The sequence below is a fragment of the Amblyomma mixtum genome, chromosome 10, assembly GCF_055824585.1.
Source record: "Amblyomma mixtum isolate Tamu chromosome 10, ASM5582458v1, whole genome shotgun sequence".
NCBI classification, from domain to species: domain Eukaryota; kingdom Metazoa; phylum Arthropoda; class Arachnida; order Ixodida; family Ixodidae; genus Amblyomma; species Amblyomma mixtum.
The window spans coordinates 144750839-144776633 of record NC_143021.1 but is presented as its reverse complement, the minus strand read 5'-3'; the positions used below and the strand labels follow the sequence as shown (position 1 = coordinate 144776633).

General features: G+C 47.2%; 1 long non-coding RNA gene and 1 pseudogene across 3 annotated transcripts; one reads left to right on the top strand and one right to left on the bottom strand.

Annotated features, from left to right (window-relative positions):
* Window positions 1-7705: 7705 nt before the first annotated feature.
* On the bottom strand, window positions 7706-23917 carry LOC149327190 (uncharacterized). 2 transcript variants are annotated; one of them, XR_016285943.1, is made up of 2 exons: window positions 23657-23917; window positions 7706-7827 (listed from the first exon to the last, which is right to left on the bottom strand). It is a non-coding gene; the product is annotated as an uncharacterized LOC149327190 (long non-coding RNA). The 2 variants fall into 2 exon arrangements; XR_016285942.1 differs by lacking the exon at window positions 23657-23917 and adding an exon at window positions 8225-8362.
* On the top strand, window positions 10690-16023 carry LOC149327191 (uncharacterized; annotated as a pseudogene). Its single transcript, XR_016286400.1, has 4 exons — window positions 10690-10798; window positions 10860-11019; window positions 13708-13782; window positions 15276-16023. The product of XR_016286400.1 is annotated as an uncharacterized LOC149327191 (transcript).
* Window positions 23918-25795: the final 1878 nt, after the last annotated feature.

The window sequence follows — 25795 nt, the reverse complement described above, 5'->3', positions numbered from 1 at the left end:
CTGCATCGTGTGTTGCTTCTTTGGTGCTTGATCACCGTGATTTTTATGCTTATGGGGGTGCTTTTATTTAGGAGTTCACAACTTTTTCCGCACTACAACTGTGGGGTATCAAATTATTGTTGGTTACCTTGGGTTGTTCACAGTGCCACAGCTGATGTCAGTTTCCTTCATGTTATAGAGTGTAGCTTTTAGGCTACTGTACTTTCCTGGCTTGCACATCGTCATAACTGGCAGAGCTATAACAAAGCGAAAATTGGTTTTTGACGATGGGAAATGGGCGCAGTAATTGTCTCACATTTCACTGGAGCCCCGCTGCGGTGGCTCAGTGGTTACGGTGCTTGGCTACTGTCCTAAAAAACGCATATTCGATCCCGGCCACGGGGGCCAAATTTCGATGAAGGCGAAATTCTAGAGGCCCGTGTGCTGTGCGATGGCGGTGCACGTCAAAGAACCCCAGGTGGTCGACATTTCCAGAGCCCTTCACTGCGACGTCCCTCATAGCCTGAGTTGCTCCGGGATGTTAAACCCCCATAAACCAAATATTTCAGGGGACATCGAGCCATGCTCTAATGAAAGGGACGAAGGTGGCAGTGAAAGAAGTGCCGTGGGGGAGGGCTGCGGAGTAATCGGACATACCTGTAACAACTGCACAATTACCATAGTCCTCCATATAGTCTGCAATAAAATTCCTTTTAGGAAGGGTGTCTGGCAGGAAGGCACGATCTAGCCAATGCTATTCACTGCCTGTTTACAGGAGGTGTTCAGACGGCTGGATGGAAACAGTGTGGGGCAAGAGTTAATGGAGAATCCCTAAGATATCCGCGATTTGCTCATCACATTGCCTTGCTAAGTCACTGAGCTAGGCAGGATCCAGAGCAGAACAGTGGGTCAAAAAACTGACGTGCAAAAATCCAAATGTTCAGTCTTGCAAGGGAACAGCAGTTCACATTTGCTAGCGAGGTGCTGGAAGTGGTAAAGGAATATGTACTTAGTGCAGGTAGAGGTAGAGCAGGATCACGAGAGTGCAATAACTGCATGAATAAGAATTGGGTGGAGCACATCTGGCAGGTTCTCTTCATGAATGGCAGTTTACCAATATCCCTCACGAGAAAAGTATGCAACAGCTGAATCTTAATGATACTCACCTGTGGGGCAGAAACGTGGTGGCTAACAAAGAGGGTTCAGCTTAAGTTAAGGACTACGCAGGTAGCTGTGGAAAGAAATATGATAGGTGTAACGTTAAGAGACCAGAAGCAGGCAGTGGATAAGGGAACAAACGGGGTTAATGACATTCTCGAAATCGGGAGGAAGAAATGGGCATAAGCAGGCATATGTAATGCGAAGGCAAGATAACCATGGTCCTTAGGGGTAACGGAGTGGATTCCAAGAGCAGGCAAGCATAGCAGGGGGTGGAAGAAAGTTAGGTGGACTGATGAGATTAAGAAGTTTCCGGGGATACGGTGGCCGCAGCTGTCTAAGGACAGAGTTACAGAGGCATGGGAGAGGCCTTTGCCCTGCACTCAGCGTGGTCAGGCTGATGATGATGATGAAGTGGCCCGATATTATATGCCAAGGGCACCCCATGTAAGAACCGATCACTTCAAGACCTCTGTCCGACCATCCGCGATCATTGCCCCGATAAACAATGGCAAGCAATATTAAAGCAGCTTTTTGTCTTTGGTCCCTCTCCTTTGTTACTCTTGTATTCTCGAAAGCTTCTTTGAGACTATTCAGCAGTCACTTGCTATGCACCAGCGTCCAGTGGCCTGCAGCTGGCTCGTGGCATGCTCCATATTGAATGAAGTCACTGCCCCCAGAGGGCAGCGATGGCGTAGAGCATCCGCCTCGCGTGGTAGAGGGCCGGGGTTTGAATCCTGGTGGCGCGCAATTCTCCACACCTGGTACGTGTCGTACTTGGCCACAACCTTCTATGAACAAACCAAAAGACCGATTTCACAAGCAGTTGCGCTACGCCACCGCCGCCGCGATGCACCCTGAGAGTTGTGACACTCCGGCCGGTGAGCGCTTAAGTCTGCAGTGAAGCTCCACCCACATTCAGCCTCCGCGCACAGAATTCCTACGCGTCAAAAAAGTAGTCCACTGCTTAAGCTTTTCTTGTTCCACTGCTTAAACTTTTCTTGTTATGTAAACAAGAAACTTATCACAATAAAAAAATTTCGACACGAGGATTTTGACTCGTGGATTGTTTCATATAGTCAAGCATTAAAAAGTTGATTTCGTTTACAGTTGCGGTTGGCCAGCGGAGTAATACAAGACGCCGTGGACCGCGGCCCAGTGTTAGCAACTGCTGTTCTTTTAAGGTGGCGGTTCCACTGCCGCCATCTTGCAAGTAGTTCATATTCTGCCACCAGGCTACCACACTGATCCATCACTGAAAAAGTGTCTACCCGTCTTGCCCCCAGCGACCCGAGACTGGTTTTGGTTGAGATGTTGAGATACGGTCCGGTCCTTTCTTGACCCGTGCTGCGTGAAGGCTTTTCTTTTGCTGCTGCGCCTGCCTTCAGAGGATTACAAACGAACCATGGCAAACCCGGCTGCTAGTCCCCGTCGTGCGTGGGGGGAGGTGTTGGCTGGGGTGGTTCCGCATGCTTCTTTCTCTGCCTGCCCCTTGCCAAAGTGAGTGGGGCTTCCTTTATTCGGTCTATGGTTCCGGAAGGGTGAAGGGAAAAAAGTTGGAGAGCCGGGGCAAAGAGGGTACCGTCTTTGACCAAACGGTGTCAGAGGTGGGGTGATCCTTGTTCCGGATAAGGATGCCCAGCACGGGAACAGAGGACCGTTTCCTTCCCTCTCTTGTTTAGCCTTGGCTGAGTAGCCACAAAAAGCTGTACCGTCGATGTTAGTATCTGGAGGGCCTCCTTTGAGGGAATGTGCCGTTTCGTTCTTGAGTGTTACCCGACTACAGACTTTACTGTTTTCAATGTCGTGACATATATTAGTGGGAGCAAAGAAAAAGAAAAAAATAATGCTGCCCAGCCCGCATCGCAAAAGGCACAACGTCGATACTGTGGAAACTTGGGAGAGTTAGTGATAACTGTCGACATAATAGACGATATGCGAAATTGCTTGGTGGTCTGGCAACACCGCGCCCACAACTTCCGGTTTCCATCTTGGCTCGGGCGAGCTCGTCGAGCTGGTGCATCGTTTGCTATGCGTACATTCTTGATATCGGTATAGCTGTCATGAATCTTGCGTGTGAAATTTCAACAGGCAAGCTTCAGCTGTTGCGTTGTTTTCACTGCTGATCTTTTACCAGATGTAGGTGCTTTCAGCAAGCGTCAACTTCCTCCTACCGCGTCCTGAGCTTCGCTTGAAGTCTGGCGCTGATGATCAGCACTGGGAAGTGTGTTGGCAAGTCGAACTCTGCGCCACTCTCATTTTAATTCGCGCATTAAAGCACCGGTTCAAGCATCACGCATTATCATGGCTACTTTATTCCCAGGTGGACGCGACTTCATCTGGTGGAGTAGCGAACGGTTATTTTGCGCTGAGTGCACAGATGTCTTGACAAACTTCTGTGACAGTGTGAACTTTCGTTCGCGCCGACGCCAGGAGCTTCGTGCATTGCAGTATATTCACACAGGATCCTCAAGCAGCTGCGTAATGTGATTCCTTTAGTGCAATGTACAATGCACATCCGCGGTTTTCAACGTCACCGTTTCAGAGCCCGGCGCCGGCTGGTTTTCGCCGCAATTCGTTGAAACCGTGTCTTGCTTAAGACGCAGTTGAAGCGAGTATTGCGATGTTGTCAGTCGATATTAACAAAAGGAAAGTGGGCACATATAATTCAAAATATTGGAAGCAAAGACGCAGTTTTTTTTTTTTTTTCAGATAAGTACTGAGCTACCGCGGCGGCTTGATTAGAGAAAGAGCGTACAGCTGTAGGTGCCTGCACGGACTCGATACGCTGGTCAAGCTGTGTATGCGGGGGTGAAATTCGCATGTTCGGTTGCCTCCGACACTTAATTCGCTTCTTTCCAAACCTACACAAATTTCTTTGTTGCGAAGCAATTAAGCTGTTGCAGCTTGCCACAACGATAATATATAATCTGATGGCCTGAAGCGTTTTCAGGACATTGTTGCACGTACTTTCTAGCTTCGAAATTCGTCCCTCCTTCATAATAAAGTAGCTATATTAATCGCTTCTTTTTTTTAAAGATTTTCGTCGCCGCAGATATCGAAGGTATAGGAATCCTCAAGAAATAAAGCATTCGCATCTCAGTTTTTATACGGTGTATTGCTTCACAAAGACTCCTTAACGCGCGTAACATATGCGTATGGTCCAGAGAGTTTGCTCGCCCTTCTAAAACTAATTGAACACGGGAAAAACTTAACTGAACACGTAGCAAACTAAGCAGTAATCGGCATATGGTTCTTCGAGTGAACTTATTTCGCCACGGCACGAGCGATTGGCCCGCTCAAAAAAATTACCTTCTCTATTACGTTGTTCAAGTATGCGTCTATATATATTCACGCCCGACCGGAGAGTTGATAAATGCACGAAATCTGCTTCTAATTTTGATCAGAGACAACAAAGGCTGTGGTCCCTATCTTAATTTAAACGCAAATCACTTCGAAAGCTTTGTCAAAAATCAGCGCAGAAAGCGAAAGCTGCGCACTGATCCGCGTGCTGACACATGATACCTCGCATGGCGTTTTGTGTTACTAAAACGTTGGGACGGAGTAAAAAAAATAGAAAAGCGAAAAGCTTCAACGCACCTAGTTCTGGCACGCATCGTAGTGTCTTTTCACAGTGGAGAGGGCAGCGCAACACTGCATCGGCATTTTACTTTTCAAACGAAGCGCAGCCGTTTTAACCCAACGCTGGGCAGCAGTTTCGTTTTCTGTACCGAGCCAACATGGAGGACTTAGTTCTCGGAGCGCCGAGAGATGGCGCTGCGCATTTCGCATATCGTCTATTGCACAGCGCAAATTACTAAGTAAGCGAAAAGAGAAAGCGGACGCCAAAAATAAGGAAGGTGTGATATAAAGCAATTATTTATGTTTATGTCCCATGTATATATTTCTAGCGTTTTTTTTTTGAATGGTTGTGTCCTTCCTTCTGCCCTCGCCTTTTGCGCGTGCAATCACTTCGTCACTCTTGATGCCTAGTAATATTAGTAGTAGTCGGAACACTCCTGGTCTAGAGTGTAACCTTCAAACTCTAGCGCTGAAAAAAATATATATTTTATCAAATGGTACTGCATCTATCATACGAAAACTATAACAGCTAGAGGCAGCTCAGCGGATGCCTGTCCAACCTTATAAACTATGGTTGGTAAATAAAAAGGCAGAGAGGAGTGGGCAATTGTCAATTTCTGTTTACCCTTGAGATGAATCGACATTGCGCAAGAGACGTGAAATTGCTATTGAGAGGGTTAGCACCGCAGGGTGTCAGAATGTGTTCACCTCAGAAGCAAATATTCGTCGTACATGCGGCGGCACCTTGCAACCAATTCCGATCAACTTAGACGGAATTTCGCCAAGGTTCACAAAAATGCATACCATTCACGAGGCGGACTCGAGACTTTTTTATAGACTTTGTACGAAGAACGGGGGGGGGGGGGGGGGGCGAGGTGTGCAGGAACGCTGCCAAAAAAAAGGGGGTCGGCTACAAAGCGATAGTTCTGTAGGCACTTAGGGCGACCCCCTCCCCTCTCTCGCTTGGACCCTCAACTGCGTGCTCTTATTCATTTTAGACGTACGTCTTTCTTGCATCCAGTTTGCATCATAGGTTGCTTATTCCCTCCAGAATTTTCCTTCGCGTGCTGAAATGTATATCTTTCTTGCCTTGCGTCGATTTGGTTGGATCAAAGATTGAAAAAGTGCGCCCGCGTATGTGTGTGTGTATGCGTGCGTGTCCACGCGCGCGTACCTGGAAACTGAAGGAACAGCTGCTATTTTCACACCGTCTATTGTCAGGCAACTATAGCCTCGTTTACATGAACCCGACTTCACCGGGTCGAGCCAGGAGATCGAGTTGAGGAAGGTCAGCCCAACTTGACTGCATGTTTACATGAACTCGATTTTAGCGAGTCGCGACCGGTTCAACAGCAGCGGCACCAAGCGTCGAGCGGCGCAGCGGGAAAGTTAAGGGCAGTGACAGCCTGGAAGATTGCGGCATGCACAGCTGCCTCGGAGGAGCTACGGCGCAAGCGAATAACAGGTTCGCATTTATCACCTCCCCTTCCACTAACCCGACTCCGACCGGTTTACGTGCTATCTGTTGTTGGGGTCGAGTGAGTCAACCCACCCCCTGCAGCGGAGTTGACTGGACTCGCTCCCTGGACTCCCGGATCCGACTCTTAGGTGTTTACATGAATCCAGTAACCGGTTTTCAGCTGAAATCCTCAACTCAACCCGTCATGTAAACACCGCTTATAACGTGCTTGTAATCATTTTCCGAGAATTCCTTTTCCTGCGGCGCTAGTCTACCCCGCCTGCAGGAGGGGCGCGCAGCAAGGGGAGGGGGCGGTCCTTTGTGCCAGTTCCCGAAAAGGGGACTTCTCAGCACTATAGTCGGTTACAACTAAAGAACGAAGCGGCACACGCAACTCAGAGGGAGCTCTCCAGCCAATCACGTCGATTTGTGTGGCTGTGCATGCAGCCAAGCCTGCGAAAGAGAGCGAAGCAGTCGGCGCATTGTTCCCGTGTCGCCGAGGGTGGATGTCCTTTGTTCGGGATAAGGCTAAAAGAATAACGCAAAAAGAAAGGAAAAGATTTTGCTGCCCCGGCTTCCGCCATCGTCTCTAGGAGCACCTGAGCTGGAGCAGGGGAAAAGACAGGGAGAAAGGCGAAGGTACTAGTAGGTGTGGTGCCCCCGTTTATTGTCTCAGCTGCACCGGCCACTAAAGGTGGAGGAGGGGGGGGGGGGGGGGAGGGCTGAGGTGCTCACCTTTCGCATATGTCCGCACGAGAGCGTCTTTTGCGCAAAAGCGCTGAATGTTACAGGTGGGGTCATATTCGGCAACAGACGACCGTGGCGGCTTCAGTCTCCACCGGTGCTGTCGCGGCGCACATGTGGAGACCGAACAGTAAACTGTTCGGTCGACGCGCTTTGCTGGGCGGTCTCCTTTGATGGGCATGTGCTGCTCCGTTCTTGAGTTGTACCCGACTTATATACCACATGGATTCATGCCCCCCCCTCCGGACGCCCATGCTTCGAGGTAAAGTTCCCAGTAAACCATAAAACGTACCATAGACATCAGCAAGATATTTACGCTGGACATTAGACACCTCCATTAGACATCCATATTAGTACCGTTTACGAAAAATCTACGTACCTACAACATGAAAATTGTGGTCCAGTTCACGTTGTAGGTACGTACTGCAGACATCACGCTCTACATTTATCAGATATTTGTGAACATGTAAGTACGCCCAGTCTACGTAGCCTAGACGTCTATAAAAGAGAATATGACTATACATAGATCAATATCCAGGTGAAAATTTCTAACTGGTTCCAGTCCTACTGTTTTAAGAGACATTTCCAGACTGGAACCAGCTGCAATACGAGATGCAGCTGACACCTGTTACAATTCCAGATGGAACGGAGACCTACTGCATCCCAGCCACAGACTTCCCTATGGAGTCGTCGGGACGTCCAAGCACTCCAGCTAGCTCAAATACAGTTGAGTAAGCGAGTACATGGCCATCATGGGAGCCCAAAACACTGCAGATGACTTCCTAGTGCGTCAGTATTTTATTGCGCTCGGCGCTTTCACTGAATCTTCTCGTTGAGCATAATCGTCAGGTTAACAGCTGAGGTGGCATCAATACTCTTCTGCCGAGCCCAATAGGCCAGGGTTGCTGCAAAAGAAAGCATAATTGTTCACTTTAACAGGTGACAAGAGAATGGCACAGCAACCACAACAAACAAACCCAGTAATTTACGCCACTTTTACCGACGCAAGTCTATGAAGCGAGAAAGGTTGCCCTTGCAGCACTAAAAGGCAGTCGTGCTGAGCGGAGTGTGCTTGCACACGCACTTCGGCACACCATCTGAACGCATGCCCACATTTCGGTAGTAGAGGCCAGTTGCATACATCACCAGCCTTTGTTTCAATACACAGCGAGTTTGGCAAAACAGCCAAACGAGTGAGCGTAAAAATATAACGTGCCGATAAATGCGTTAGAATTTTTTCATTACGAACGCAAAAATAGCATAAAATACACTTCAATTAGTAAACTGAGACTGAGTACGCACCAAGAAAGGTCACGATCCCAGCCGGTGAAAACGACTTGTAGTCCTAATTCGTACTGACGGGTCCACTTCACCGAGTAGTAAAAGCAAGCAAACTGTCTTCCTTCAGCTCCATCAAGGAAAGAACGGTTGAACAACCTCGCCAGCAATAATAAGGGAATAATTAATTCTGTGTCGGGGTTCTTTAACGTGCACTGACATCGCACAGTACACGAGAAATTCTAGAGGCCCGTGTACTGTGCGATGTCAGTGCACGTTAAAGAACCCCAGGTGGTCGAAATTTCCGGAGCCCTCCACTACGGCGTCTCTCATAGCCTTAGTCGCTTTGGGACGTTAAACCCCATAAACAAACAAACAAACAAACAAACAAACAAACAAACAAACAAACAAACAAACAAACAAACAAACAAACAAACGAGGTTCTTCAAACACAATGTTCCCACGGAACACGATTGAAATCGCACACGCCCTGCGCTCTACCACTGCCGCCATGGCTGAACCTAGCCTCGTGCGGATGTGCGAACTGTCACATATTTTGTATCGTCTCTTTTTTGTACTTAGTAGCAGGCTTGGTGTGGCATGAAAAATAAGTTAATTATTTTTAAATTGTAGCATATTACTTTTTTCACAGCTGCAATCGCCATGCGCAGTTTGCGCTATTATTGATAAAATACGATACGAACTACAACGCGATGGCGGCTTTGACAATGCACCGCACTTTCCCCGCCGCCGCCTGTCCGCAGCATAGAACAGGCATATGGGCAGCGCATGTAGCATGAAGGCAAGATGACCAATTATCATTAGGGTAACGGGCTGGATTCAGAGAGAATGCAAGCACAGCAGAGAGGATCAGGGCAGGTGGGCAGATGAGGTTCGGAAGTTTGCTGGGATAAGGGGGCCGCCGCTGGCACAGGGTTAACTGGAGAAATTTTTGGCCTGCACTGGACATGATTACAGTGTTGACATGATGATAAAAAGCGGGACTCAAGAAGTTTATTCTCAAGAAATATGAGGTCACACATTCAGCAACACAAATGCCTAAGCTTTCCTCAGCTCAACATTTCAATAGTTATCATTGCTAGAGCGATTAGCAGATTTAAGACATTTTTGAAAAAAAAAATAACTCCCAAAAATTGAACTGAACCAATTCTTGTATTTTAAATAGTTGGATAAGTTGAATAAAACATGCTTAATCAGAAAAAATGGTTACTATATAGTCCTGGCTGCTAAATAACAAACAAGTTTTTTAGTGTGTCCTCACTTTTCAGTGTGGTTGAGTAAGCTTGCAGGCTGCAGCACAAGGTATAAATTGAATGTAAGAATAGTAATGAAATAACAATGCGAATCCTGACCAAAGTGACTGGCATTTCAAACCAACTGCGTACAGTTGAGTCAGAAACCTGATGCGTGTGCATTCAGATTTGTCTTTACTACTTCCCGTATTTTTCTTCTTTCTAGGCAGGATAATGTTGCCGTGAAGCGAGCACGAAAAAACACAAAAACACAGGCAGCGCTGGTCATGCCTCCAATTTGTAGTCAACAGCGATTTCAAACTTTAAATGCAGTAAGGCAACACGAAATATCGAACGATTGAAAAATATGGAATTCTTAAATTATACATCTCACTTACATACCCAGGACGTGACAAGTAATATCTACGAGAAGTCTAGGTTAAGGCAGATATGATGTCATGGGTACGTCTGCAGCTTTTCCATGAAAAAAGGTTGGTAGATAAGACGTCTGAGAGATTTTGGTTTGGTACATAGACGTTCAGACTTAATCTGGACATCTATGGGAGGTTTGTGGTTTGCTGGGTTGATTCCGGGAAGCAAGGTTCTCGGACGCGCCGAAGGTTCCCCTGGGCCGCCGACACCTGTCCGTCAGAAGACATTATTCACGAAGGGTCGGAATGCGAGACCGTCAAAAGGGCGGAAGTGGGCCTTTGTCCTTTGGGGACGTTCTTGAAGTTTGCGGAAGTCCCCCGCCAGCCCGCCGCGATACTCGATACGCAGAAGAGCCGACGACGGCCCTTGACATCCGCCATACTGGGCGTTTACATGAGCCCGACAAAAGTCGGGTTAAGCAGGCTGTCGGGCCGAGAACCGGTTGTCGGGCTCATGTATACGCTAGGGGGTCGAGCAAAGTGACCGTCGAGTCGAGCTGGGCCAGCCCGACTGCAGGGGGTGGGTTGGCTCTGCCCGACCCGGTTGGAAAGAGCATGTATACGCTGCCGCATCGGCTTAGCGCCTCCTCTCGTGCCTCCTCTCTTTCCTCCTCTCTGGTCTGGCTCGCGCTGCGCAAGAACTCGGAGATATTTTTTCCGGTCCCGTATTGAGGCAAAAATGGCAGAGTGCCATGACGAGTACGAGCGCGCGCGCGGCATGGAGCGAAGATTCTCTTCGATGTTTCTTGGCGCTTATAGAAGCCAAAAACGTGAGCGAAGCTCTCGACAGCAAGCGCCAGCGAAACCAAGAAGTGTATAAAGAATTGGAGCGGGAGATGCGCGGTATGGGTAATAATTTTACATGGGAACAGCTGCGCACCTGCTGGAAGAACATGAAGAAAAGGTTTACGCTTGTAAGTATTGAAAAAGTCGTCCATGTGTGACCTCCCAGGTAAATTTATTCGTGGATTTTAGGAGCTGTTGGAACAGAACAAGAGCGGAGCGTCCCCATCAGCATGGAGGTGGTTCGCCTGCATGAGTGACTTGTTGAGTCACAGGCCACTCGTTCAGGCACGTGTGTACGGTGTCGACTCCGCTGCAGTGGCCGACATCGACGTTGACAGCGTCCAAGATGGTAAGTAGATTCAGTGCATGTCAGCACTCGTGTCATGCGGCCCCCTGAGATCAATTTGTTGTTAGCTGGTTTTGTAAACGACGGTGGCATACTTTTTTGTGGTGTTGTATCACAGCGAGCTAAGGAGGAGAATGCTGTCGGAAACTAAAAAAAAAAACATGGGACAGGCCCGCTGACCACGCGCCCTCCCGGAGACAGGTCGCTTGCTAGACCCACATACGAAAAGTCGTGGTCACTTTATTTTCCGAGTTTGTAAGATTAGGTAATTAAAATAAGTTGTTGAAGTTTAGTCCCATGTCCACCTTAAAGACCTGAAACCAAAGACGTTTTTCTACAACGAACTAACAAATGTTTTTGTCGAGGCAACCGCGTTGAATTACGTACAGCTTGCGCTAAATCGTACCTGAAAGAGGGAAAGCAATACTTGCTGAAAATGTATATCACTGTGCGTAACAGGGAAAACGACCCCTCAGAGGATAGTGTTAGCGTATGGGAATGCTCATTACAGTACCGCGTGCATTATGTAATAAGAACAATAAAGAAATACAGAGGACGTTTGAATTCAGCTACTGTAAAGCTGTTTGTAAAGGTTTTGGAAACTTTTGCGAGTGCGCGAAGGGAATCAATTGCAATAAAAAGGTGTTCATGTATTTTATTTCACTGTCCTGCTCCTGCGCAGAAATCAGACAACCACAAAATCAGGCCAAAATCTGTGGAAGAGTGTGGCCATCTCCATGGGTAATATACATTTTTATGTGTGCTGGTAGACAATAAAAAATATATTGAATTCATTTCAATGCGGCTTCCGACTGACATTACCAGTGCATGATTTAGAAAACTGTTTTACATACACCAATAAAGCAGCCTTTCAAAAATAAAGCTGTCCGGATATATTACTGGATAAAATGGGTGCCTAAATACCCGCGTGTTTGCAGGAGGTATACAGAGATCTGGAATGGGAACAGTTAGGAATAAGAGTTAATGCAAAATACCCTAGTAATGTGCAATTCACTGACGACATTGCCTTGCTAAGCAACTCACCGGACGAGACCAATGGGTCTTAAAATTAATATGAAGAAAACTAATGTTCAACAGCCTTGTGAACACCTGTAGGGGCCGATGAGTCAGCATGAGGCGTGTTAGACGGTCTGAGGGGGAGGGGGGGGGGGGGGGGTAGGAAGGGTGACTGGTTACAGGCAGCTACACGGGGGCGCCGGATTGTCGGACAACGCCGGAAGCCGTTGAGGAGACAGGCGCCATGGCCAGGGGTCAGCGGTTCGTCAGGGCCATTACTCTTGTAAAACTTCGACCCGTCACCGTCCCTTCAGGAAGCCGCTGGCAGCAGAGGGGCGCAACGAATACCCCCCTCCCATTGGGGATATTCCGGCTTACCGCTAAGTTCTAAGCGTCTGAACCGCAGAGGTGTTCTGGGAAGGCACCCGATTGACCCCTGCAGAAAGAGCCTCCGGGGTCCGTCTAGTCTTTTTTTTACCTTGAGAAAGGGTTTTTCCATGCACTGTCAAAGCTGTAGGGCGGAACGCGCGATTCCGAGAGCCAAACGCTTTTGTGGAGATCGCTCTGTGCATCGCATTTTGTGAATCATTTGATGTCTTTTTTGGATTTTGTGTTTTGAGAAGTTATTACTGTTGAAATTGAAGGGGGTAGTACGCAGAAAGAAGCCTCTCGTGTTCAGGCTTGCTGCTATTGCATGCTTCCTATGGACTCCTGAGAGTTTAAAACCGAACCCGGGAGCCCACTGCCCAATACTTCGTTCTGGGCTATTGTTTTAGATGCTCTGCGTTTTCGGCTAAGCCCAGGAGGAAAGATTTCTCTTTTAGCCAGTTCCATCTTACCTGCCACTCTGTTTAATATGGTGTGCATTTTGTAAATCGCTTGTATATAATCTAAAACTTATTTTTCTCGTTACCTCCCGCTGTTGCAAGTCGTCATTGCACCATCACCGACGGGGCACCTTAGGTGCAAGGAGCCTTCAAGTCAGCAAACCGCCTCTGACGGCGCACCTCTGGTGCAGAGAAAAGAAGCATCGAAACTTTACTACAGCATCTCACAACTGGTAGCGAGGTGCTGGAAGTGGTAAAGTAATATGTCTACCTAAGGCAGGTAGTGACCGCTGATCCAAATAACGAGAGAAAAATATCTGGCAGATTAAGAATGAGGTAGAGCACATATGGCAGGTTCTGTCAGATCATGAATGGCAGTTTACCAATATCCCTCAAGAGAAAAGTACACAACAGCTGTATCTTACCGGTACTCACCTATGGGGCAGAAACGTGGAGACTAACAATGAGGCTAACAATGCAGCGAGCTACGGAAAGAAAAGTGAAAGGTGTAACGTAAAGAGACCGGAAGCGGGCAGAATGGGTGAGGGAACAAACGCTGGTTAATGACATCCTAGTCGCAATCAAGAGGAAGAAATGGGGTTGGGCAGGGCATGTAATGCGAATGCAAGATAACCGCGGAGTGGACAACTAGAGGAGGCAAGTGTAGCAGGGGTTGACAGAAAGTTTAGGTGGGAGGATGAGATTAAGAATTTTGCGGAGACAACGTGGCCGCGGCAAGCACATTACCGGTTTAATGTAGGAATGTGAGGCAGGGACCTTTTCCCAGCAATGGGCGTAGCCAGACTGATGATGGTGATGTTGATCAAAAGGGATGGTGTCGTTTCAGGTGTCTGTAACAATGACACACCAGGCTCACAGAGAGATGAAGAGGACACTGAAAGCTTTGCAGATCTAAATGCATGTAAGTTTATTGAACTTCAACTTGTGGATTTCGATTAAAAGAAAAAAAATCAGAGGGGCACTTTGACGCCACGCCCATTTCGACCAATTTAAAAGCGTGACATTTCTGTGGACGACTCCTGCTTACAACGATGAGACATTAAAGGCTTCCGCCTTAAAATTGAGCTTCATGGTGAAACTTTAACTAAAGTGCCTTTTTGGATCTGTATGCATGGTAACTTGAATGCAAGTTTACAGAATTTTCTGTACATGGAGTCGAAACGCAAAGGCGCCCGTGTGCTGTGCGATGTCAGTGCACGTTAAATATCCCCAGGTGGTCAAAATTATTCCGGAGCACTACATTGCGGCACCTCTTTCTCTCCTTCTTCTTTCACTCCCTCCTGTATCCCTTCCCTTAGGTGTCCACATAGATATGTGAGACAATTACTGCGCCATTTCCTTTCCTCAAAAACTAGTTTTCCAATTTTTAGAACAGGGATTATCAAGCCAGCTGCAATCCACTGATTCCGCATAGTTTAACTATCATGGAGGCCGATAGAAATTTTTTTTCGCACATAACCTACTATACAAATACAGAGCGCAATTCATGTAGCACGAAGCATGTTGGGTGAAACCCCAAGAGTGACTTTGCTAAAAGTGCGCATTCTTGTTGTGACGACCCCACATAATGCGCAGGTCCACACGGGACGGAGAGGCAAGAAGACACCGTATGGCTCAGTTTAAACAAAATGATGTAATCAATAATTATACATTGTTCATCAGAGGCTGGGGTGTCCGAGCTTACGTGGCGACGCCGTCATGGGGGCGATGGAGGGGCTCCGGAGTTGCGATCCGTCGGTTGCTGGCAGAAGCTGCGCGCCGTCCGGCTTCGGCGCTGAAGGACCCTTTTCGTGAACGATCTCGTCCTCAGCGTGCCTTTCGTCCGCACTTCCAGCTATATCTGCTCCGCCGGCCACGCCCGATCTCCTGTCTCCCCGGCTGGATTGTTTCTTTCTTCCTCCTTTCCACGGCGGCGCCGCGGCACCCCCGACCTCCCTCGTTGGAATGTCGTTTGTCTCCCGCCGGCAGCTTTCTTCTCTTGTCGGGTTGTCAGCCTCTCCTGTGTCCTTGTACGGCCAGGCAGCCTAATTGGGCTGGCTTTCCCTCCCGCCGGCGCCTTTGTACCATTGTACCCATTGAGTGGCTTGCCGCCGCTGGGGGCTCCGTCAACGCGGCGCCGCCGAACGCGGACCGTTTAAGGGGAGACAAGGGAGTAGGACGGTTGAGCACAGAGGAGATTCCGCCGAAGATATGGGCCCTGGTAGCTCACGCACGGAACGTCACATTGTTCAGTGCACGCATTTGCATTGAAGTTTTATTGTGGTAAAGGAGCTACAAAATACGAATTGCCTTGCTTCAAAACTTTGCGCGAAAACATTAAAGGAGAAGAGCTACACTTTCAGAACAGCCCTTCTTTACCCGTGGTGTCATACAAAGGACGCTTTGCCTTTTCAGCTGGGAGCTCATCCACGTCAGCACCACCAGCCAAACGCCGTCGAACAAGAGAAAATCAATTTGAAGATCTCCTCACAGCAATGCAAAAAAACATGACTTCACGGGAGCAGCGAGAGGAACTTCAATTCCAGAGAGAACAATACTTCTTGAAACAGGAGCAAGAGACAATGAAGGGGTTCCTAGAAGGAATTAGTAATTCTTTTTTGCAAGGAACTCAAGCTCTCATGACACAGTTTTTTTCTCAGCAACAAGCCTTGCTTAGCGCCCTGCAGCCACAGACACCAACGGTTCCGTTCACACTGTCACATAGACACACTGCTACACATTATCCCCATACCCCCCCTCCCTACTAGCAACAACAGTACATGCCCAGAGCTCAGCAGCAGGAACGCCACATGCCAACATACCAAGAGCAAATGCACATGCGGGCAACACAGGTGGGCAACATAGCTATGCCACATAACTTGACACAGGGCAACAGAACAGAACTCCCCAAGAGCACTACACCACAGCAACGCTGCACTGCTCTTTCAAATGTGCGACAAAGTCAGGTGTCTGAAAATGGGCACGAAACACAGTGGCCAGACACGATGCGCGCGTCGACACCGCAGGAAAGACAATGAGCAGCGAGCATACAACAGTCATACACCATACAAACTGTGGCACTCTTTGATGTTCCTTCTCAGTGCAATCAGTGATATATACGCATTTTTGTTACAATTTAATAAAGTTCTGCTTCTGGAATTGACATTTGAATGAGCCTCATGTTTCATCGAAATGAGCTTGTACGCAGTGGAAAATTTTTCGCTAAATAGTCCTTCAGGCACTCTCTCAGTTCACACTGCAATGCTGTGCATGGTCTGCTTGTAGGCTGCTGCAAGTCAATGTTCGCATCTGAGGCTATACGGGACCACAGTTCGCTGTACTCCTCCGACCGCATTTCGCAGAAGTTATGGAGGACACATGCTGTAAGAGCAACTGTAGGCACGAACTTGTAGAATATATCTGTGCGCTTGAGCAAGATGCGCCAGCGTCCTTTCAGCCTTCCAAATGCTTGTTCGACACAGTTTCGTGCACTGCTGTGGTAGGCGTTGAATGACTCTTGTTCACTTGTGAGTTTGCCTGTGTAGGTTTTAAGAATCCACGGCAAGTGCGGATACGCTGGGTCTGCCAATAACATGAAGCGGAATGTTTTCCCTTCAAATTCCCGGTGGACCTGGGGCAAGAGGTATTCGCTCCTCTTATAAATCTCCATCATTTTCAGTGCCGTCGAGTCATGGGCAGAACCAGGAGCTCGGCATGATGCGTTGAGAAACCTGCATACGCAAATGCATGCACGTATTAGCAACGGAGTCAAACACTTCCCTGGTAAGGACTCTTAATAAGCGCAAACTGTTCGGCTAATTGGTGTGCGATCATTTTAAGGAACACTGCGCAAAAGCGCAAAAGAGATAGGAGGTAGGAGAGAAAACAGACCAGCACTTGACCGAGTTTTCTTGTCCTGTCTGTTTTGCGCAGTTTTCCTTAAAACTGTTACAACTTCATTAACAGTTAAGATTTCGCCGTTATTTTGCCTGAAGCAGAAAACAGTGGTCCAATTCAGAAACCTAGACTCTTTTGTATGAAGCCCAAGAGTGGTTCTGCATATTTTAGGCAGTAATAATAGGCTGGATACTTCATACATTAGAGATATGCTAAGCTTATTTATCGTTTTATGCTGCACACCTTTTCTGGAAAACATACAATAATTAGAAAGAAAATGCATTGCGGACAGATGAAATATGCCCCTTGCACGTAAAAGATTGCATACAGGAATTTGTGGTAGTCATGACTCATGACACAACCCTGTTGTTCAGAACTATTGCTGACATCTTTGCCTTTTAATCATACACTCCGGAACACATGTTTAATGCGACAAATTAATTGAGGAAGCTGAAAGAAGTAAGTGCACTTACAGTCCATGGTCGTCCACCACCGCTTGCATGTTGTACGAGGCCCACTGCTTGCGGTTGATGAAATCGCGGTAACCATCCTTCGGCGCAGTTATAGGAATGTGGGTACCATCAATAGCTCCGAACAATTGTGGCAGGTGGCATTTCTCGTCAAATCGTCTGGCTATTTCCGTAGCTTCTTGTGGTGATGGTAGCTTTATGTACTTCTCTTTGAGGTGTGTTGCGACCGTGAGGCAGAAAAAGTACACAAACTTTTTCACGGTGCTTTTGTGGACGCCAAATTGGTTTCCAACCACCCGGTACTCGCAGCAGCTTGCAAGCTTGTAGAGGGCCATTGCAATCCTTTTGTCCACTGGAATTGGAGTCCTCACAAAACACTCCGCAGGTGACATGTACGGCCGCAGCAATGCGACAAGCTCACAAAAGCTCCACCGCGACATTCGGAAGTTCTCCAGCCAGTCCTTGTCAAAGTTTTCGCTTACCGTGCTGTCCCACCAATCTGTGGACCGGTTTTTTGTCCACAACCTTCGCTTCTTCTCCTGCGGTGCCATGCAGTCAAGCACTGCGAGAAGATGTTCAGTAAAAATTCCGATCTGCCACATCCGTATCCGGACATATAATGGGGAAAAAAAGAATGAAGAGAGCAGACATTTTTCCTCACTAATAATGCGAGAGATTTCAGTTTCTTCAGTGGCATATTTATCAGGATGCGGAAAGAACGAGACCATCAACGTACAAACTATGAATTCGTGCTGCAGTTCACTCTTTAGCAGTGTTCCATGGCGCTTTCCAGAGCGACACATGACACCGTGTCCTAACCCTTGATTTGTATCAGGCATTTATACTATGTAGGGACAAGGAAATGCAATACTAACCGAACATGACGGCGACTTCTTGATCGGACCAGTCGTCGCTCAGTCTTGAACGAGACCATTCTGACGTGAGACTTCGGAAGCGGCGAAAGCGAACGTTTTGACGGTACGTCTGCACGCCAAGCACCATGTTGTGCACATTCATCCATGACACTAAAATCGCCATGAAATAGAGCTGATTCAAACATAACATGAACCTCAACACAGCAGCGGAGACAGCCATTGTAAATCAAAGCGAGCCGTTGACGACTTCGAAGAGAGCGCGCACGCGAACGGGCGAACCAACCGACCGGGAAGAGCAGCAGTCGGGAAAGGGAACTTTTCGTCCGGGCGTTCCTCCTCCTCCTCTAGCATCCGTGTGGTTTGCTCGCTCGACGCTAGGGGTAGCGACGGTCTCTGCCCGACAGAAAACCGGTTCATGTAAACGCGGTGGGGTCGGTCTGGTTAGCCCGACATCTGGCGTGCCCCGACCCGACCCGCAACGTCGGGCCCCGTGTATACGAGGCTATTGTCGCTTGTGTCCTCTTGTTCCTGTGGGGTCCCGCACTGAGACCCAGCAACGTACATTGCCCTTGCCTCTAAGGTCCATTCGGCACGCCTTGAGGCAAACACGTTGTTGGGTAGACAGGGGTTTCTCGGAACCATCCAGGATAAACGTGGGTGCTGACTTCTTGCTAACGCCGATCTTAACAGCGCCCTCTGAACCACGGCATTCGTTTGAAAGAAGTTCGAGTCTAGTTCAGGAAAACTGCACCTGCTCCATGGTTAGTGCTGAAATAGTGCAGCTGCAGCCGCCATGGAAGCAGATGATGGTTTGCGGGTTGTGATAAACGGCGGAGACTCAAGTAACTTTCACTCGTCGACAAGCTAGACCGCTGCTCGAGTTCTCCAAAGAAACGGATCGAGGCTGGCTCATGGCAACATGTTATTGTGATGTGCTGTTTGCACATTTCTTCATGAGATACGAGATGTTCGCTGTCGCTGTTGTAGGCTGTAAACAGCTGGCTGCAATACATTGGCATCGCAAAGGCTAGCGACGACCAGGCCTGCACTCGACCATCCGTTTTGGAAGTACACAGTGCCAAACTGCGCTCAAAGTGCCGGAACTAGCGGTACACACTAGCCGCACCGCCAACTTCCCCTCCACAGCGCTAGCCGGAACAACGAACAACCGGCAGCACGAAGCGAAAGCCTGTCTCTTCCCTTTCCTGTCGCTTTAGCAATGCCAAAGCTGTCCTCGAAAAATAATACGACGCCAAGAATGCGTTTCGTAGCGTCAGGTGAAAAAAAATTGGCATTGGCTTAGCTCTGCCACGGCCGCTCAATGGAGAGCGGCCGTGGCTCTGCTATGCCTAGATATAAATTCAAATTCAAATTCTTTATTTCTGCCTTGTAAAGATACAGACAGCGGAGGCGCAGAAAAAGCTGAGAGACAGCTTGACTAAGCCGCAGCCCCCTTTCGCTTGGCAGCAGCTTGACAGCAAGGCTTTTAATACAAAAGGCAGTTGCAAAGCGTGATAACAAGTATACAATAATGAGCAGGTACAAGAGAAAACGAAAGAACATTATACAATATTAACACAATATTCACATAGGGTAGACACAGGTAATGGCAGCAAAGAAAAAAAAAGAGAAAGAAGAAAAAAAAAGCAGAAGACAAAAAATCCTACATGCTAGCATACAAAGCACGCAAAGACCTGTTTGACGAACTGAAAAGGTCAAAATTATTATATATATACGCGTTCAGCAGGGACGGAAGAGTGAACTGCAGGCGTTCTCTACCCGAGTTTAACCGTGGGGTCGGGACTATCCATGTCTCCGCATACCTTGTTGTGTAGCTTGCATCTCGGGTATGTAGTTCAGCAAGTTTACGTATGTGGTTTACATTTCTACGTGTTTCGAGTTTAAACCGGACACTCAAGCGATATTTATACAAGTTGTGTATTTTTAGCACACCACTTTGTAGAAAGAGATCTTTGCTTGGCGAGTCCCAGGGGACATTGTAAACATGACGAAGAAACTTTTTCTGAAAAATGTAGATACGCTGAAGACAGCTAACCGTAGCTGTGCGCCACACTAGATGGCAGTAGTTTAAATAGGAGTAGAAAAGTGAATTATAGAGGAGTAACTTTACTGTTTTTGGAATGACGTATCTGAGCCGACTTATGACTCCGGTTATTTGAGCCAGTTTCGTGACAATATGGTCCGTGTGGTGTTCCCAAGACATGCTGGAAGAAAAAACTACTCCAAGGCATTTAAATTGTTCAACTATGTCTATACGTCGCGAGTTTAGTTTAATCTCGATGGGGGAAGGAAGTACTTTGTTTTTAGGACGAAATATGACAGCTTTTGTTTTCTTCTCATTTATACGCATGTATCTGGATTCGGACCACTTTTGTAATTCACTCAAGGTGTCATTGCATTCCCGAACAAGGAGATCAAGATCATTTCCAGTAAAAAAGATGCTAGTGTCGTCAGCGTAGATAATAAATTTAGCGGCGGAGTTAATGTTGGAGATATCATTTAGGTACATATTAAAAAGTAATGGTCCCAATATACTACCCTGGGGAACGCCAGAAGTAACAAGTTTTAGTTCAGATGTCACATTGTCTATGCTTACAGCCTGTTTTCTATGCGAAAGATATGATTTCAGGATCATTTGAGCCAGTCCACGAATACCACAACGCTCCAAGTTTTTCAGGAGTACACTGTGGTTTACTAAATCGAATGCCTTCGAGAAGTCCACGAAGACACCAATAACAAAGGCCTTATTTTCAAACTGTGTTAGTATATATTCCTTTTGTTCGAGTAGGGCTAACTCGGCAGATTTATTTTTACAAAACCCAAATTGATTAGGTGACAAAAGGTCATGTTTATCAATAAAATCAGACAACCGTGTATACAGAACTTTTTCAAAGGCTTTCGAGAAGATTGGGAGTATCGATACTGGTCTATAATTTCCTAAATCATTGCGGTCTCCTTTCTTATACAAAACCGTTACTTTGGCTATTTGCATTTTTTTAGGAAATGTGCCCGTAGTAAAGCATAAGTTAAATATATCTGCAAGAACAGGGGCAATAACTCTTATAACATGCTTGACAGGCCTCACTTGAATGCCGTCAATGTCATAGCTATGGCTGTTATTTAGGCTTTGTACGACTGATATAACCTCCTCTGTCGTAACTGGGTTCAGAAATATTGTGTCCCTATTGTAAGAGCTAAAATAGGTGTTGAAATCACTTGACGGGGTGTTATGGGCAAGGGTGGTAAAAAAGTTGTTGAAGGCATCTGCCAACTCTCTGCCGGATACATCTTTATTATCAAGCTTTAAAGCCCGCGGGGCACCCTGTGGTTGCTCACGCCTCAGTAAGAAATTCAACCTTGACCACAACAGATCGTGGCGACCATTTTTAATTTCAAGAAATGTCGCGAAGTATTCCGCACGAGCGAGACGTAGCTTTTTTGTTAATCTATTTCTGTATTTCTTAAAAATGCTTAGGTCATCTGTTGAAGGTGTGTTTAAAAAGATTTTGTACAGTTTGTCTTTCGTTTTAATTTCTTGGCGCAACTCAGAAGATATCCAAGGTTTGCGAGTTTTACGCTTTATTGCACGTACTTTTAGCGGGAAAGAGTAATGGTAGAGCTGTTTAAATACTCGGAGGAACTCATCGTAAGCCTCATTTGCGTCACTGGTAACGTCATTGGTTATACTTTGGTACTTCGCTTTCTCCTGTCGGTACTTTACCAGTCTAGTCTTATTTATGCATGCAAACACTGGAAGGTGGTCACTGATCGCACATGATATTACGCCCGACTCAACTATCGGTTGGGAAGTGTTCGTAATCAGCAGATCAAGAAGTGACTCACTTTCTTGTGTTACCCTTGTTGGATCGTTAATAAGATTAATAAATCCGTTCGAGGCCAAGACTGCGTTAAAGTCTCTAGTAGAGGAATTATCCTTCAACATATCGATATTAAAATCACCTCCAGCTATTAGAGTGTATTTGTTATCTGTTATAAATGAAAGAAAACAGTCGTAAAATTCCAAAAACCTAACCATATTTCCCTTCGGTGGACGATAGCAAACAGAAAACACGAACCTTCCAGTACAGGCTGATAGCACTTCAAAATCTTCAGTAATAAGACTGTACGAGTCCAACTTGTCGCATTCAATGTCATCTGACACCAGTAAAGCCACTCCACCCCCCCGGAGGCCGGAGCGGTTCAAGTAATAAGTTTTGTAATTGGTCATCCTGAAAACGTCGGAATCATCTGTGCTCCAAGTCTCACTGAGCATGATCAAAGAAAAAGCAAATGAAAATTCGCCAAAGAACTCCTCTAAACACAATAGCTTGTTTTTTACAGAGCGTGCGTTCAGGTGAATAGCGTTAAGCGTTGTCGGCGCAACACACGAAGCAGTGCGGTTCAAGTCACTCGGCAGATAATACATCTGCTGCATGTCGATTATGTTTCAAGAAGAAACTCTAAAGATACCATGCTGAGTGCTATAGCCGATCCAAATCGCTCTTTCCCTTCACATGAATGGCACTCATTCCCTCACTTCGCCTAACGAAAACCTTTCCATTGACATACCAAGTGAACTTATAGCCTTTTTCTTTGGCATAGACTTTAGTTGCCTGAAGCAGTTCTCTATTTCGGCGTGTTAAATTTTCTTGCATGAAAATGGGCGGGTCGCTATCTTTTAGGTTCTTCTTGTTCTTCAACCAGTTTTCTCTTGTAGCTTGCTTCGCAAAACGCACAAGGATGCCTGGCGTCTTATCACGTTTAGCGGGAAGTCGATGAACAGTTGCTATCTCCGATTCCATCAAGCGAGGCACTCGAAGTTTATCAGCCACGTTATTTAATATGACTGTTAGATCCTCATCCTGCACTTCTTGTATGCCATGCAGTTCCAAGTTCAGCTGCCTGCTTCGGAATTCAAGATCGTGTATCTCTTTTTCAAACTGAGCTTGTGCTGCCTGATTTAAGTCATCCTTTTTCTCAAGCTCCGATATCCTCTTTTTTAGGTCCATGATATCAGCCTCTTGGCGGCCGACCTTTTGCTCAAATTCATCAAACTTCGAAGATATGAAGCTAAGAGACTCCTCCATGCTTTCAATTTTTTCTGCCAGGGGCATCAGCCGCTCTAACTTTTGGTTAATTGAGAAGAGCGCGAGTTTGATATCTGTTTCAGAGCCACTACTCTCTTTACTACATGTATTGCTACTTCCTGCACTTCTGCATGATGGGCACTGCCACGCTTTCTTTGTGGCCTCATACTTCGATTTGAAGGTCTTTTCAGTAAGACCAGCACATTTTCCAAAGTGATAGTTGCTCTCGCATTTGGAACATTCCACAAATGGCTCATCCTCAGAGATGATCACATCACACGTGCTACAGGAATCAGACATTGCTTGAAGTGTACAGAAGTACTCGCAAAACGAATCTCAGTAATGCAAAAAGCATAGCAAATGTCAACAAATGTCAGCAAATGGCAGCAGCAGCAGCAGCAGAAATACTATTAAAATGGATATTATGGAAACATAGGGCTACTAACCTGCAAAAGAGCAGTTTTTCAAATGGTGTTCACGGCTTGCTGCCGCTGCTGCCAAGTGACGGGCAGCCGAAGATGCTCCGCTTTTTGTTGGGTCGAGCTGGCTGGGCGCGCATGTGCAGATGACTTCTTGCCAGGAAATCCCTCGTCACTGGGGCGGATCCGTGAAATGTAGAGCCAGAAGTCGACGCAGCGCTTCGTATGCACGTTCGGTGGGGCCTCGAAGTAGACGGCACTGCAAAAGAGCAGTTTTTCAAATGGTGTTCACGGCTTGCTGCCGCTGCTGCCAAGTATACGTAGCGTAGCGTAAGTATACGTAGCGTAAGTATACGTAGCGTACGCATATACGTAGCGTAAAGCGCTCCGGTGTTTCGGCCGCACGTTTCGCCTTGGCTGCTCGACGGCGAACTGCCAGGCGACAACCTCGGGATCGGAAGAATTTACATTTTCCAGTCTTCTGCGCCGTTTGGCAGCGGCTCGACTCTCCTTAGCTTACCAGAGCTTACATGTTGAGCGCGACCGTCATTTCTCCGCGCACCCTCCTCGCGCATGCGCAGTAGCGCGCGGCGCAACTGTCGTAAACACGAGGTCACGCGTCGGAGAGGAGCGCACGCCGGCGGCGCCGGCAGCGAGGTGGCGACGCATCTCCGGACCTGCGCCTCTCGTGATGTCACGCGGTTCTCGCGCATGCGCATAACAGGCGGCGCACACTCGCTCAAAACTCGGCTCTGACCCGTGCAGTGTGGCTTTACTAGCTTTACGCTACAAAACAATCCAGCAAAGCAATATTACGGAAATCTGCTTGGAAGTTCGACACACACTACATAGGGCGAAATCGAGGGAAACGTGCAAACATCGTAGGGATATCGTTCCCTCTCGTGAACACCTCCTGATTGTAAATGTTTAGCAGCGCCACACTCGTTATTTTTTTTAACTGTGATTATTTAGTACACGTGCATATGTGTAGATGGCGCTACTTACTACATTGACCATTGACCGGGTGAAGGGTGATAGGCGGGTAGCAGTCGGGGTGTTTCCAGGAAAGACAATGGACGATGTTCTGAGAGCGACTAAAAGTGAACTTTCCGAGAAGGCTCCAAGGCGTAACTTGGTAGTGGTAGCGGCGGGGCTAAATGATGTCCTGAATGGTAACGCCGCACAAGTGGGGAAAAGATTAGCTGAGGGAGTTGACGGTATAAGGGCGACAGCACAGCAAGCGCAGATCGTGGTTTGTACAGTGCCAGAGGTACAAGGAAGGAATGTAGAGGTTGCTAAAGACATTGTGAATCTTAATCGAGAGATAAGGCAGTTAGGCCTCTAGAAAGGCTTTGAGGTGGTAGACATAAACAAGGAAGTGCACAGAGCAGGTTCGGGCAGAGACTTTGGACGAGATGGCATCCATTTCAGTGGAAGGGTAGGAGAAGAGATAGGCTGGCGCCTGGGAGGCCGAGCGGTAGCTTTTTTAGGGGGTCCACGGTGGCTCAGGGCGTAGGGGTCGGTAGAAGCGATGTAGTAAATGTAACAATGGCGGCTGAGCCCAACAAAATGGCCACTAGGAAGCCCAGAAAGAAAACTACGAAAAAGAAATTTAACGCCAGGATCAGTTAGATAAACATGCAAGGGGGTAGAAAGAGAGCGAAATGGCTAGAAATAGAACAGCAGTTAAAGGACGAATCAGTAGGTGTGGGCGCTCTATGCGAGACACATCTGAGGGATCTAGAAGGTCCACCTTTAATCGATGGCTATATATGGGAAGGGTGCAACAGAACAACAACGGAGAAGAAGTGTGGAGAAGTAGGTATGCTGATACATCAAGGAACAAATTGGCAAAGAATAAAATCAACTTGCAAAGAACATGTCTGGGTATCAGGTACAATTGCTGGCAAAAGGACATGGCTAGGGGTAGTTTATTTAGGGACCGGGGACAAATGCAGGCAAGAAAACAAGGATCTAGTTAAGTGCCTCAATGACGATATAAAGCAGATTGGAGACAGTGTCAATATTATTTTGCTTGGAGATATGGACGGCCACATCGAGGATCTGGATGGATACACAGATTGTAACGGGAAGTTAATGCTAGACTTGTGTGAGCGGCACAACCTAGTTATTGTCAACAGAGAAACTAAATGTGAGGGACAAATC